The sequence below is a fragment of the Grammomys surdaster genome, unplaced genomic scaffold (genome assembly GCF_004785775.1).
Source record: "Grammomys surdaster isolate TR1022 unplaced genomic scaffold, NIH_TR_1.0 1036, whole genome shotgun sequence".
In the NCBI taxonomy this organism is placed as follows: domain Eukaryota; kingdom Metazoa; phylum Chordata; class Mammalia; order Rodentia; family Muridae; genus Grammomys; species Grammomys surdaster.
Genome location: NW_021605455.1, coordinates 2,561,738 through 2,575,758, shown reverse-complemented (window position 1 = coordinate 2,575,758; position 14,021 = coordinate 2,561,738). Strand labels below are relative to the sequence as shown.

Sequence of the window (14,021 nt, the reverse complement as noted above, 5' to 3'; positions counted from 1 at the left end):
TAGAGCTCTCCACTTGCCAAGCGGAGACTCATCCCATTTTCTCAAGGTCCCGAGCCCAGCACGTGCACCGCGCCCTTTTTAAGGACCGGTCTGCAGAACTCCCAGTAGTGAGTGTCACCCTTCCCAGGGCGGGCTGCCAAACCGAGGAGTGACTCTGCAGAGGTGGAATTTTGGGCGTCTGAGGCATGTGCTGGCGGAGCGGGGTCCCCTGGAGGGCCGTGTCACCGGCAGGTGGCGCGCTCGCCGCAAGCTCCGCGGCGTTTCCCGAGCTAAAACTTGAACAGGACATTAGTGCGGGTGTTGGAGACGAGCGGTTCCCGGGAGCCGAGCTGTTGGCTCCCGCGGGAAAGTGACGAGAGGAGGGAGCAGACACCCTGCTGGAGCGACCCCACGATTCGGACATCGTGAGCTTCCTTCGGAAAGGCTTCGCGAGTGAGGTGAGTACTGGGCAGCCCTCGGGAAACGGAGCCCTGTGCCTTCAAGGCACGGGGTTTGGAGGGCCCGGCATTTCGGCCCTCCGAGACCGACGTTACCGGATCGAACGGAGGGCGCGCAGGAGCCCGCGCTCAGCGAAGGGCGCGCGCGCGCGCGCGCGTCCCTGCCGCCAGATGGCGCTGCGCAGCTTGCTCCCGGCCGGCCGCCAGCCAGCCTATGTTCCCGCCGCCACGGCGGCCGCTCTAGCCGGCAGGCGTTGCTCTGTGGTTCCGGGCGGAAGTGAGGCGCAGAGCGGAACGGCCTCTGGTGACATTTTCTTGGGGCGGCGCGGACGACTGAAGGGAATTGGTGTTGGAGGCTGCGGAGGCGGCGAGCTCTACTCTTGCCCCGCTGCAGGGGCTCTAGCCGCGCTCTTCTGCTCGCCGCTGGGAGTTGTCTGAGGAGAAGGGGGCGGCGGGGCCGCCGCGGCCCGAGTCTGCGGCCCGTCAGCGCCGCCCGGGTGGGCGCGTGCCCCGACGGGGCGCGCGGGGTCGGCGAGGAGGCAGGGACGGCGGGGCGCAGGTGAGGCACGAAGGGGCGCGGAGCCGCGGCCTTGGTTGCGGGGCGAGCCTCGGGGTCAGGGCTGCCTCCTGGGGAGGTGCTTGTGAGGCTGAGGGGAGCGGGGCCGGGCTGCGGGCTCTGCAGCGTCCAAGCGTGGGGTCACGACGGCGGAGGCGCGGCCCGGACCCCTCGCCCGCTCGCCGCGGTGACCCTCGCGTCCTCTGCCCGCCCGTCGAAGTGCCCTCCCGCGGCCGCTGGCACGGAGGGGACGGCGGGCTGAAGGGACCGCAGCCCCCAGGCCGCAGAGTTGTGTTGGAGCAACTTTGCAGAGTCCGGCCCGCGGGAGCAGCGGAGGCGGCCCCTCCTCCAGCTCGGTACGGGAGGCTGGTGCCCACACCAGCCCGAGCCGCGGACAGACCCCTCCCGCGGTGGCCTTGGAGGAGCGAGAAAGGGCTTCCTGGGCTTGGTGCTGGCCTCTCGCCGGCTCCGCGACTGTCGGTCCGCAGATGCCCGGAATCAGTGTGCGTGGGTCTCCGACGTTGACCTACGACTTTGTCAACTTTAGAGGCGAGCGCAGATGTATTCTGAGGATCCCCGGGTTAAGGACTCTATTGCCTCCCCCGATTTCCCAGAGTACCCCACCAGTACCACTTCTCACCGTTTATCCTAAAGCACGTATTTTTATAGTGTATTTTTTTTTTTTAATGGAGCAGCCCCCTGTCAGACTCACTGCCATTCATTCTCACTATCAAATTACCCTGTCTTTATCACAAAGTAGAGGCTCGCCGGTTGAAGGAAAGAACCCGTGCAACCCTTCCAGATCCTTCACTCCTCGAGCTGTTTGTGCTTGCAGTGTTTTTGGCCCTTGTATCTGAATCTTTGCATCCGTTTGGGTCAACGTACCACCTCGATGGGTTGGGCCACTTAATTATAAATGGATCTGGCAGTTTGCTTAGCTTATTACTGTATGGTATCGTTAGGCTCAAGTTAACAGTTTGAATCGCTCTCTTTCTCCTCTTGGGATATTTTAAGGATCGAGGCTATTAACTTTGCAGTGTAGTTTTGCTGATCCTGGCAATCTGGATTTCTCCAGTAATCAGAGCATTGCCTTTTGTTTTAACATGCAGTTTAGAGACCTACATATGTATCGTCTCCTATCTTGAAGAACTACAACATAACCCCCTCCCTTTTGGAGAATCATATTTGTATGCTATTATAATGCTAACTAGAGTGTATTGTGCATAGTGCACTGCTGGTAAATGTGTAATTATTAATTAAATTTGAATTTAGGAAGTAAGATGGACTTGACTTCAATGACCTATATACTACTTTAAAAAGAATTTGACTGAAATTTTAATTCATTTCTATTACATGAGAAAAATATTTTTAACATATAAATTGACTTTCTTTAGCATGCTTCTCAGTAATGCTGTTTTTTGTTTGTTTGTTTGTTTGTTTGTTTGTTTTGGTATTCATTTTTGGTTTGCAAGACAGGGTTTCTCTGTGTAGTTCTGGATGTCCTAGAACTAGCTTTGTAGACTAGGTTAACCTTGAACTCAGAGATCCCTTTGCCTCTCTCTGCCTCCCAAGTGATGGGAATAAGACATGGGCAACTGTGGCTGGCGCCACTGTGGCTGGCAGTGTAACGCTGAATTCTTAAAGTGGTAAACTACACTGACTGTCGCTGTCCCCCTTCTCCACACCCCAACTGTGTGTTTATGTGTGACAGGGTTTTGTGTAGCACAGACTGGCTTTGAACTCGTGATTCTCCTGCTTCCATCTTCCAAGTGCTAGCTAGGATTGCAAGTGTTGTTAATATGGGTGTAAACATCAGAATAAATGTATAGAGTTTGAAAGACAAGGAGAAAAGGCAGGATAGCTGTAATTAACTACAGGACGAAGTTAGTCAGCTTGGTTTTTGTTTTTTTTAAGCCAGTCTCACCTTGTAGGTCAGGCCAGTCTCAGTCCTGCCTTAACTTCTTGAGTGTTCAGATTTTTCAGTTTGAGTTAATTTTGTATGTTTGGGTATATGTACTGTTTCATTAAGTGGAAGTTAGAGGCGTTTGTGGGAGTTGGTTCTCTATTTACATCATGTGGTTCCCAAGCACTGGGGCAGGTGTCTTAACTTACCAAGCCATCTTGTTGGCAAGATAAGTCAGATTTCTTTTTTTAAAAAAAATATTTTTATTTATTACTGTTTATACGAGTACACTGTAACTGTCTTCGGACACACCAGAAGAGTGCATCAGATCCCATTACAGATGGTTGTGAGTTACCATGTAGTTACTGGGAATTGAGCAAAGAACCTCTGGAAGAGCAGTCAGTGCTCTTAAGTGCTGAGCCATCTTTTCAGTCCATAAGTCAGATTTCTTAATGAAATGCCACCTCAGCTTTATGGAAAGTGGGTCGGATTTTGAAACAAGAAACTTGCCCATTGTTAGCTTCATATTAAGTTCACAGTGCATTTGTAAGTGCATTAGCTTGTATGTATGCATGTATGTATGTATGCATGTATGTATGTATGTGTTTATTGGTGTGTGTGAATGTTGAGGGAGGGACAAGGTCCAGTCTTGCCATGAATTGTGGCAGTCTTTCTATCTCTGCCTCTGTAGTGTTGGGATCGCAAATGTGTGCCATTACTCGTGGCATTATTCACACTTAATGTGTATTCATATGAGACTTTCATGATACTGTTTGTTTTATGTGAGTAATTCAAGCCCTACATAGTGAAGATAAGTTTAACTTTAATTTTCAAGTACAATGCAATTCTGCTACAGCAGCACTCTCAACCTGTGGGTCTCATCCCCTTTGGGAGTCGAACAATAACAAGATATTATCAAATATCTGGCATATCAGATATTTACATTATGATTCATAACAATAGCAAAATTACAGTTATAAAGTAGCAACACAATAATTTTATGGTTGACGGTTACCATAACATGAGGAACTGTATTAAAGGATTGCAGCATTCGGACGGTTGAGAACCGCTGTGTTAGAGCTCTGTGTTTCGTGTATGGCCTTTAAGATTTTGCTCATAATATTTGTGTTGATATCAATACTTTAGGATTTTTTGTGTTCATATTTCTGACATTGATACTTTAATTCTTTTTACTGAGCCAGGTATGATGGCTTATGCCTGTAATACAAGCTGAGGCAGAAAGATTGCTTTAAGGCCAAGATGTGTGACATAGTGAGACTCAGGATAGCCTAGATTATAGTGTGGGGTTGAATCTCAGAAATAAATAAATCTGTTTACTACAGAACTAATAATTTCTGTGAGCTTGTGTGGTTACTCATTATTCAAGACTTTGTTTTTGTGGGACCACTAATCTTACAATCTTGCTCCAACACGTACATGAAGAGACATGATGGATAGGCAATTTGAGTATTTTTCTCCCCTTTTAAAGCTTGAGTGTAGTAGCAACCCAACCCTTAATTTGGTAACTTTAATAAAAGTTATCTTAGACCTTCATATAACTTCATATAGCCTTCATAACCTGCGTTTAAGTAGGTATGTGAAATAACTTACAGAGTATATTGTATTTACTCAATTGACAATGCTTGAAAACTCCAGAAAAATACATTATTAATGTGTGTTCTCTGCATGCTGATTTAAGTATATTACTGGATTTATTTATTTACTTATTTATTGAGAAAGTTTATATAGCCCTGGATGGCTTGGGACTTTCTCTATCAATTAGAAGCCCCAGACTGGCTTCTAATTGATAGAGATCTACTTGCTTCTCCCTCCTCTAGTGATTTTAATGTATTAAGAAAGATTTGAGGCCCAAATTTTTTGTTTTGTTAATTATGTAGGCAAAATGAAATAGACATAATGACCAGTAAGTTAATACTACCTAGAAGAGATGTGGACAAAGAAGACAATATTCATGTGGGACTTTTTTTTTTTTTTCTGGAGAGATGACTCTTACTATGTATCATTGGCTGGCCTGTAACTCACTGAGATCCTGCCTGCTTCTGCCTTGTCAGTCAGGGCTGGGATTAAAGGCATATACTACCACACCTTGGCCTCATTTGGCACCTCTTTATCCTCAGCCCTAAGCTATTGATTCTTAACACTTGCCAGCAGTTCTATAGAGCTGTAATGGAGCATGCTCAAGAAACTTCAACCTTTGAACCTAAGGTTTGAGGTGAGTTTCTAGATAAGCATTTCCTGCTAGGGACAGGCCTAAGTGAAATCATGTCTATCAAGCTCTGAGTTGCCTTGTGCTCTCAGGAGGGAGTGGCTGAGGTAGACAGAGTAGGGCCAAGTGGGGAAGATTTCTTAGTTTGTTAATGAGGGGTTGTGAATTGTTTTTAAAGATGACTTCCTCATCTCTCAGTTAGAATGAGAGCTTAATTAAAGACAAAGTATTATAGCCCAGATTGGCCTGGAACTTATGATCCCCCTACTTAGCATTCAGAGTGCTGGAAGGCATGCAGGTAGGTAGACATTGGAGCAGTAGTGCAGAGCTTCCATCCTGATCCACAAGCAGTAGGCAGAGATGGGGAGTGGGAAGACTGAGACTGGGCGTGGCAAGGGCTAGCCCCAGTGACACACCTCCTCCAACAAGGCCACACCCAATCCTTCCCAAACAGTCCCACCAGCTGGGGACAAACCATTCAAATACATGAGCCTATGGGGCCATTCTTATTCAAACCACCACCGTGGGAAAGTGCCTCTGCCAGCCCTTTTACTGGCCCTGATGATTATTTTTCTTTAGTTACTTTGAATTCAACTATTGTCCTGAAACTTTATAAGGACAATTCTGTCAGTCTTTGTCTTTAAATGAACCTACTTCTTTTATTCTTTCAGAACTCTCATTATTGAACTTGAGGGAAAGAAACAGTGCTTCTTGTGTGGGCAGCATCTCTCAGAAGAGTGGGATTGATGTTCAGTCAGTTTTCGAACTCAGCCTACAGGGCCTGTGGTAAAAGGAAGGATCAGGGTGAGCTAGGAAAGTTCTTTTCAGTGTTTCTGAGCTCCTAGAAGAGGAAACGTGCAAACCATGTATCTATGTACACATACACACACATACACACATATGTATATACACATACTTAAAGACATATATACATATGTATATATATATATAAAGTACAGACTTAATCAAAATGTAGTAACTAGCTGGTGGTTCCTAATATGACTTTAAAATGCTTTAGCCTTTATAAAAGGTTTGGTTAGTTGTTCTGTTTGGGATTTCTGGATTAGACTTGGTTCTTGTATATTTATTTATTTATTTATTTATTTATTTACTTATTTATTTATTTTCTGAGACAGGGTTTCTCTGCATAGCCTGGGCTGTCCTGGAACTCACCCTGTAGACCAGGCTGGCCTCGAACTCAGAAATCCGCCTGCCTCTGCCTCCCAAATGCTGGGATTAAAGACGTGCGCCACCACTGCCCGGTTAATACATTCTTTTTTTGTTTTTGTTCTTGTTTTTTTGGTTTTTCAAGACAGGGTTTCTCTGTGTAGTCCTGGCGGTCCTGGAACTCACGCTGTAGACCAGTCCATTACTTAGTTTTAAAGTGGAAGGTGGGGTGGGTATGTAGATAAAAGTTTCTAGCTAAGGAGATGATTGTAGGGACCAGATGATTCCTACGTCTCCTTCCTGCCTAGAACGTGAGTGAGAGGAAGTGTGCTGTAAGGGAAAGCACTACAGCACTTGTAGGCCAGTGCTGGGTTTCCTTTGTAAGCACTTTTCAATAAGGTTTGGAAAGCAGAGTTTTTCTTAAATGACTCTCTAAGCTTAAAGTGCCTGGAGACAGACAGACAGTCTTTCTTTCTAAATATAATGCCAGTTCCTTTGCAAAATGCATTTTTTTCTACCGGAATTCAAGTTTATGTATTAATAAATTAGCATGGTTGGTTGTTCAAAGAGCATCAGTGGTAAACCTATTACTATTTCTGGAGTAGCTATATTAAAAAATTTTAAAAAGATTTTATTTTTATTATTTTTATGTATATCTGTGCTTATTTGTGTAAATATGTGCCACCACTTTGTGTTTACTCAAGGAGACCAGAAGAGGGTGTTGGGTCCCCAGGAGCTGGAATTACAGGCAACTGTAAACTCCCTTTAGTGAGTTCTGGAGACCGAACTTAGGTCTCCTGTAAGAGCAGGAAGTCTTCTTTTAACAATTGAGCCTTTTTTCCCCACCCCCTAGAGCAGCATTCTCTTTTCCTTCCCCTCCCCTCCCCTGCCCTCCTCTGCCCTCCCCTTCCTTCCCCTCCATCCTTCTCTCTCTCCTTCTTCACCCCCTTTTCTTTTCAGCTTTTATTTATGAATGGTTTGTTGAAGATTAAATGTTGTGGTTTTTTCCTTATATTCTCTTAAATTTGTTGTATGGTTTTCTGATACTTGAATTTTCTCAAATTTTATCTTGTCTTCGAGCAGCTGTTTCTAAGAATGTGTTTAAACTAGAATTGCGCTTCACTAGTCTAGAAATTAAGTTTTTATTTGCATTGCTGACATAAGAGAATTAAGATTACCGACTGATTTTTTTTAATGGTGTCATCAAGAGTCACTATTTTGTTAGCTGCTGTGTAGTTAGACAAAGGTATTGGGGATAGGGAAGTTGGGTATGGAGTATAAGACTCTAGGAAAACAAAGTTGTTTTCCTTTCTGTATTAAGAAGAAAAACCTCATGTAGTTGATTTGAAACAGTGTCTTTCCTGTCTGCCATAGTGTTATCCTAGAACCGTGTTCTTTGGCCAAGTGTTGTGGTGTAAATCTGTGACCCCATTACTTGAAAGGTGGCAGATTGAGAGTTCAAGATCACCCTCAGATACTTAGTGAGTTTGAACCAGCTTTGGTTTGTGAGACCCTGTTCCTCCTAACAAAACAAAAGAGGGACCCCAGTCACTAAGCATGACTATCTGAGTTTGATCCTGTGGACTCATATTGAAGGAGAGAATGGACTCCTGCAAGTTGTCTTCTGACTGCTTATAGACATATGGGTACTGTGATGCTCAAACCCACACATACAGGAAATAAAATAAATATTTATTGAGAAAGGTTGGGTATTTTGTATTCACAACCTGGCCTTGAACTCTAGACAGTCTTCCTGACTCAGCTTCCTGGATCTGGGATTGTAGGAATCACTATGCCCATCTGATAAAAAGGTGTTTAAAAATTTTTATGGAGGCTGGAGAGATGGCTCAGTGGTTAAGAGCCCTGGCTGGTCTTCCAGAGGTCCTGAGTTCAATTCCCAGCAACCACAGTGGCTCACAACTACCTGTAATGGGATCTGATGCTCTCTTCTGGTATGTAGGATCTATATGCCGATAGAGCACTCATATACATAAAATGAATAAAATCTTTAAAAATTTTGTAAAAATTATGTTTAATATATCATAGGACTCAGACTAACTCCATAGCTAAGGCTACTCTTGAATTCTTGATCATCCTGATTCCACTCTCAAGTGTTGTGATTTATAGGCCTGCACCAGCATTTCTAGGTGAAAGGCATACTCTTTTTAAAAATTTTTTCTGAGGCAAGGTCTCACTATGTAGCCTTTGCTGACCTGGAACTTGCTTTGTAGCTTCCCTAGTCCTTGGATTGAAGGACTGCCACCATGCCTTTATTTTTTGTTTTTTAAATGTATGTATGTTTGAATGTAAAATGTGCACATGAGTGCAGATGCCTGAGTGAGCCAGAAGAGGTTGTTTGGGTCTGTTGGAACTTGAGTTGGAGATAGTTGTGAGCCTCCTGATAATGGGTTCTGGGAACTGAATTCCCTGTCTATTGACCACTAAGCCTCGAAAAACATTCTCAAATTAACATTTAATCATCAAGTGTTGTCTATTTTTCTCAGCTGCAATCCAAAGAACAACTTGCTATGAGCTGAAGGTATGTATATATGATAGGTTTTTGACAGCCTTTCCTTCTTTCCTTCCTTTCTTCCTCCCTTCTTCCCTTCTTCCCTCCCTCCCTACTTCCCTTCCTTTTTTCCTTTTTTTCTGTCTTTCACCTGAGATTCCAGTATAGTGGTGACCTATGCTTTGAATCATCTGAGAAAGCTAGAATGATAAGAGCAAATGTCTTAGAGTCTTAGAGAAATTAAAACTTGTATCCTTTTTTTCTGGGGGGGGAGGGGGTTTGGGTTTTTGGGTTTTTGGGTTTTTCGAAACAGGGTTTCTCTGTGTAGTCCTGGCTGTCCTGTAACTCACTCTGTAGACCAGGCTGGCCTGGAACTCAGAAATCCACCTGCCTCTGCCTCCCAAGTGCTGGGATTAAAGGCGTGTGCCACCACCACCCAGCTAAAACTTGTATCTTAAATTATTCTTGTATCTTAAATTATTCTTGATTTATAGTAATGGTGCTTTAGAATGAGCGATTTAGAATGTTTTTCTTCACTGAAGTGCTTTTTGCAGTTGGTAACTTCCTTAGCCTCCTACTTGATGCTACTGTATTCCTGGTCCTGGGGCAGGGCCAGGTGCATGCTAGAAGTGGTAGCATCTGCCCTGTGAGGTAACTTGAGTGGCTGTTATCACTCCTGGCCTGTTCATAGGGCTCCTATCAGTTTGGAGAAGGTTGGCTGGCAGATGTGCAAGGCTGCCTTCATGATTGCAGCCTGGCAGTTTATATATAGTTCTGGGCTTGTTAGGCCAGATCCCACATGTTCCTGATAACTCTGTTCAGCTTTATTAATCTCAGTGTTCCTTTTATGTGCTCCAACCCTTTGGCACTCATTTTCCAGCCAACTTCACCCTTAAGGAAAGAAAAACCAAACAACTGTTAATCACAATGAAGGATAATAAAGTTAATAATTCCAAGTGTCTTGTGGGAGTGTTCAGGGTTCTTCATTATTTTATAAATGTGTTTTTATCAAGAACCAAATACGGTCTTTACATTGTTTAGTAATCTCTAGATCTCTAGTTCCTCTCTTTTTCTTTATACATCATGTATGAAGAAATCGGAAATTTCCCACAGTCTGAATTTGTTAGTTCTCTTCCTGTAGTGGTGGTGAGCATGTTCTTCAGGCCCATGCATGTTTGCTAATTGATGTCCTCTGTTATGAGAATTATTTGGTTCCTTCTCTGTGATGTATATTCTTTCTTGGTCAGTTTTTTCCCCTTGGATGGCAAAGAGTCTTTATAGTTAATGCTGAGTGCTTGCCTCAAGAGGCACATGTTTTGTTTTGTCTGTGATGGTAGCCTCTGTTGGTGGTAATTGGCCAGCTCCATTAATGAATTTCTCCTGTTTCATCATTTCCAGTTGGGAAAATTTGTGTGTGTGTGTGTCCTCTTTAGTTTCCTTCTGAGAGTTGGGGAAAGATGAATTTGCTGTGGAGAAAAGACTTGTTTTGAACTTGTCTGTAGATGTTTCTATTCCAATCCCAATCTTCCTGCATAGTTCACATTGTCTGTGCTACAGCTTCTCAGTGGAAAAACTAACCTAAAATCCTTGCAAATAATTGAAAGTTGTTGGAAAACAACTTTTTTTTTTTTTTGAGGCATTGATACTTAGAGTACTGTTGTTACTAGACTTAGTGGCCTATGCTTGTAATCCTAGTACTTGAGAGGTGTAAGCAGAAAGATCAGGAGTTCAAGGCTAGCCTGGGCTACATGAAACCCTGTTTTATAAAAACAATAAAACCCTCTTTGAAGCAATGTATTTGTGTGACCTTAGTCTGAATAATTAACTCAAATGTTAATTTTCTTAGATGATGGCTAGTATTGCAGTTCTCCATTTAATACATTTTTATAGTTGTTTATTATACTTTTTCTTTTTTATGTGGTGTTGGGGATTAAACATAGGACTTTGTGCATGCTAGGTAAATAATCCTATACTGAGCTACATCCTGGGGGACTTATTTATTTAAGAGTGTTTACCTTGCATGTAATAAGTATGTACTTTATCTGAGTGTACAGTGGAGGTCAGAAGAAGGTATGGGATACCCTAGAACTGGAAGTATGAGCTGTGGGCCACAACATGGGTCCTAGCAACAGAACCTGGTCCTCTGCAAGTACTCTTAACCACTGAGCCATCTCTTCAGCCATAAGCCTTGGTTTTTAAAGATGTGCTCTCTGTAGCTCAGGGTGTCCTTGAACTCACAGCCTCCTGCCTCTGCCTCCTGTACTTTGGAATTGTAGGTGTATGCCCTGTTTACAGTACTGTAGGAAGGGCCAGCTTGTCTTAACAATGTATAAAATAACATATTTTTGACTTTTTTTTCCAGTGTTAGGGATGGAACTCAGGACCTTGCTTATCCTAGGTAAACATTCTGTCATCACTGAACTGCATTCCTAGCTTATGAAATACATGAAATTTCTTTGTGGCAGTAGTTGCTCCAACCAGCAGGAAGTATGTGCACAGCACCGTTTGAAAGCCCTGCTGCATTTTAGTTTGATCTTTGTGTGTTACATACAGTTTGTCTTTGTTTCCAGTCTGTATGTTTCCTGTTCTGATCTGTGATTAAGAGACTAAGCAGAGCCAGTAGTGAAAGCCAGCCTGGTCTGTATGTCAAGGTCCTGGGCTACATATCAAGGCTTTCAGATTCAGAGACCCACCAGCCTATGCTTCCCCAAATTCTAGGATTAAAAGCATGTACCACAATCCCAGGTCAACATTTTATTGTACATTTTTAAGTGTAGAAATAGCTCAGACAAAGGAACTACATAAGTATAATTAAATACCCAGAACTTGTTTTTTTTTTTTTTTAAGGGAAGGGTTGGTTGGTTTGTTTTTGTTTTGTTTTTTTTTGAGACAGGGTTTCTCTACATAGCTCTAGCAGTCCTGAACTCACCATGTAGGCTAAGCAGGCCTTGAACTCACAGAGATTTTCCTTCCCCTGTCTCCTAAGTTCACGGATTAAAGGCCATGTGCCACCTTACCTGGCCACAACTTGTTCTTAGGGATTTTTTTTTTTTTTGAGGGGTGTTCTTGATTTCTTGATTGCAACTATTAGAGAAATGTGTGTTGAAGACAGGACAACGTGTAGGAGTCCTTTCTTTTCCTCTAGGGAGAACCCAGGGCACCACACGTAGACAAGTCCTCTTCCAAGTAAGCCCTATCCCCAGTTCTTGCCTCAGCCTCTTGAATATGCCCTACCATGCTCAGCTGTACTTGTTCTCCATTTGTGTTAAATATTAAGACTGTGAGTGAGGGGTTATTTAGAACATTTCATGAAAGCTTTTTGCTATAGTCTTAATTTTTGTCTTTCCAAAATGTATCTGTTGAGATCTTTACTCCCAGCATTGGTGTTAGTAAGGCGGGGCTTTGGGAGGTGATTAGGTCATAAGGGATCTGCCAGAATGAGTGGGATTAGTGCCTTTATAAAGAGGCCAGAGAAAGATTAGATGAGATCAGGAGTGTTCAGGCTACATTGGCTGTGGGCATTGGAGAGGTATTAGATTGCTTCTCCCTCCCACCATGTGAGGATTCAGTGAGGAGGAGCATTCTGTAAGCCAGGCAGCAGACCCTGGCCAGATACAGATCTGCCAGAACCTTGATAGTAGTTGCTATGACTGGGAGAAATAAGCTCTGCTGTTCAAGTCACCTAGTCTCTGACATGTTACAGAGGCAACCTGAATGCACAAAGGACACTTTTTTCAAGAAGTGTAAATGTATGACTGTATGCACATGTGTGTGTATGTATGTGTGTATGTGTATATGTGTAGGGGGGGAGCTGGATAGAGTTTAGACAAGATATCATTGTGTAGCCCTGGCTAGCCAGGAACTTAATATGTAGACCAGGCTGACCATGCATTTGCAATGTTTCTCCTTTCTCTGCCTCCTAAGTCCCTGGCTTATTTATTTGAGACAGTCTTGTTTTAAAGCTCAGACCGGTCTTAAACTTTAGCTTCTCAAATGCTGAAATTGCAGGCAGGCATTAGTATGTTTAGCTTAAATTTTTTTTTTTTTTTTAAAGAGTCTGTGGCTGAGGGAAACTTATTTTAAAGGACTCTGTTTTAAATCTTAGTGTAGTTGTGTATTTTCCATCTTTAGGGAAAAAGCTGAGGTAGAAGCCTTGCAAGTGGAGGGCCCTCCTGAACAATTGAGTCAAACCTTGTTTCAAAATAAAATTAAAAAGGGGCTGATGATGTAGCCCAGTGGTAGAGCACTTGCCTAGTATATATTAGGTTTTGTTCCAACCCTCAGTAGCATAAAAGCAAACTTTTATTTACTCATTTGAAGCAGAGTTGGGTTAATTAACCTTCTGCGATTCTTTCTCCTCCTCTTCCTCCTTCCCTTTTTACCCCCTTACTATGTAGCCCTAGCTGGGCTAGAATTTGATATGTAGATCAGGCTGGCCTAGAATTTGATATGTAGACCAGGCTGGCCTGGAACTAGCAGAGATCCATTGCCACCTCTGCCTTTGGAGTGCTGAAATTGAAGGTGTGTACCACTATGCTTTGCCCTATTAAGGATATCATAACACAGATCTTACCCCAGAGGGTTAAAAGTAAGAGAAGCACTGAGAAAGAAGATATACCTCGGGCACTGTGAGTGTGGGCTTCTCAAGGATGAGTAGCCTTAGTTTTAAGACAGTTGATAGGCTTGCCCTAGCATCCTCAGTTGCTGTGGTGCTCAGCATCACCCCTGGGCTGGCTTTGTGTGTGCTCTGCAAGCACTCTACCAAGTGAGCTCCAGCCCCAGCTCCAGCAACAACTCTTGTCTTTAAAGCATTACAATCGAATTCATTTTTTGTAGAAACCTAGATGTTTAGAATGTTTATATTTGATTAAAATAGGTTGTCAGTGTAGCATGGTCCAGGCTTGAAGCAGGGTGGAAATTCAGAAAGTGTTCTAAATATATCTTTCTAAATATATCTTGGTCATTGACCTACATATTCTTTTCTTAGAAATGAGTATTTATTTCAGGCTAGTTATGATCAGTAATAAAAATTAATAAATTGATCTCAAAACCTAAAATAGAATTATTTAAAGGTAGTTGTCAGTATAGGTATACTTTGTTTTTTATGTGCTAGAGATCAAACCCAAGGCATCATGGTCTACTATAGGGATACATTTGAAGCTCCAGATTACAGCATGCTTGCTTCGCTTTGCTTTGCTTTGCTTCGCTTCGCTTCGCTTAGC

At 43.2% G+C, this 14,021-nt stretch overlaps 1 protein-coding gene across 3 annotated transcripts in view; it reads left to right on the top strand.

Moving 5' to 3' along the window:
* Window positions 1-387: 387 nt before the first annotated feature.
* CUNH18orf25 (chromosome unknown C18orf25 homolog) overlaps window positions 388-14,021 on the top strand; it is an 83,507-nt gene continuing 69,873 nt past the window's right edge. Inside the window, exon 1 of one of the 3 annotated variants that reach the window (XM_028783222.1) lies at window positions 388-437. The gene's annotated coding sequence lies outside the window, so the exon portion shown is untranslated. Of the gene's footprint in view, window positions 438-721; window positions 997-14,021 lie in introns of those variants that run through there. The other 2 variants (XM_028783221.1, XM_028783223.1) reach the window with 2 other exon arrangements.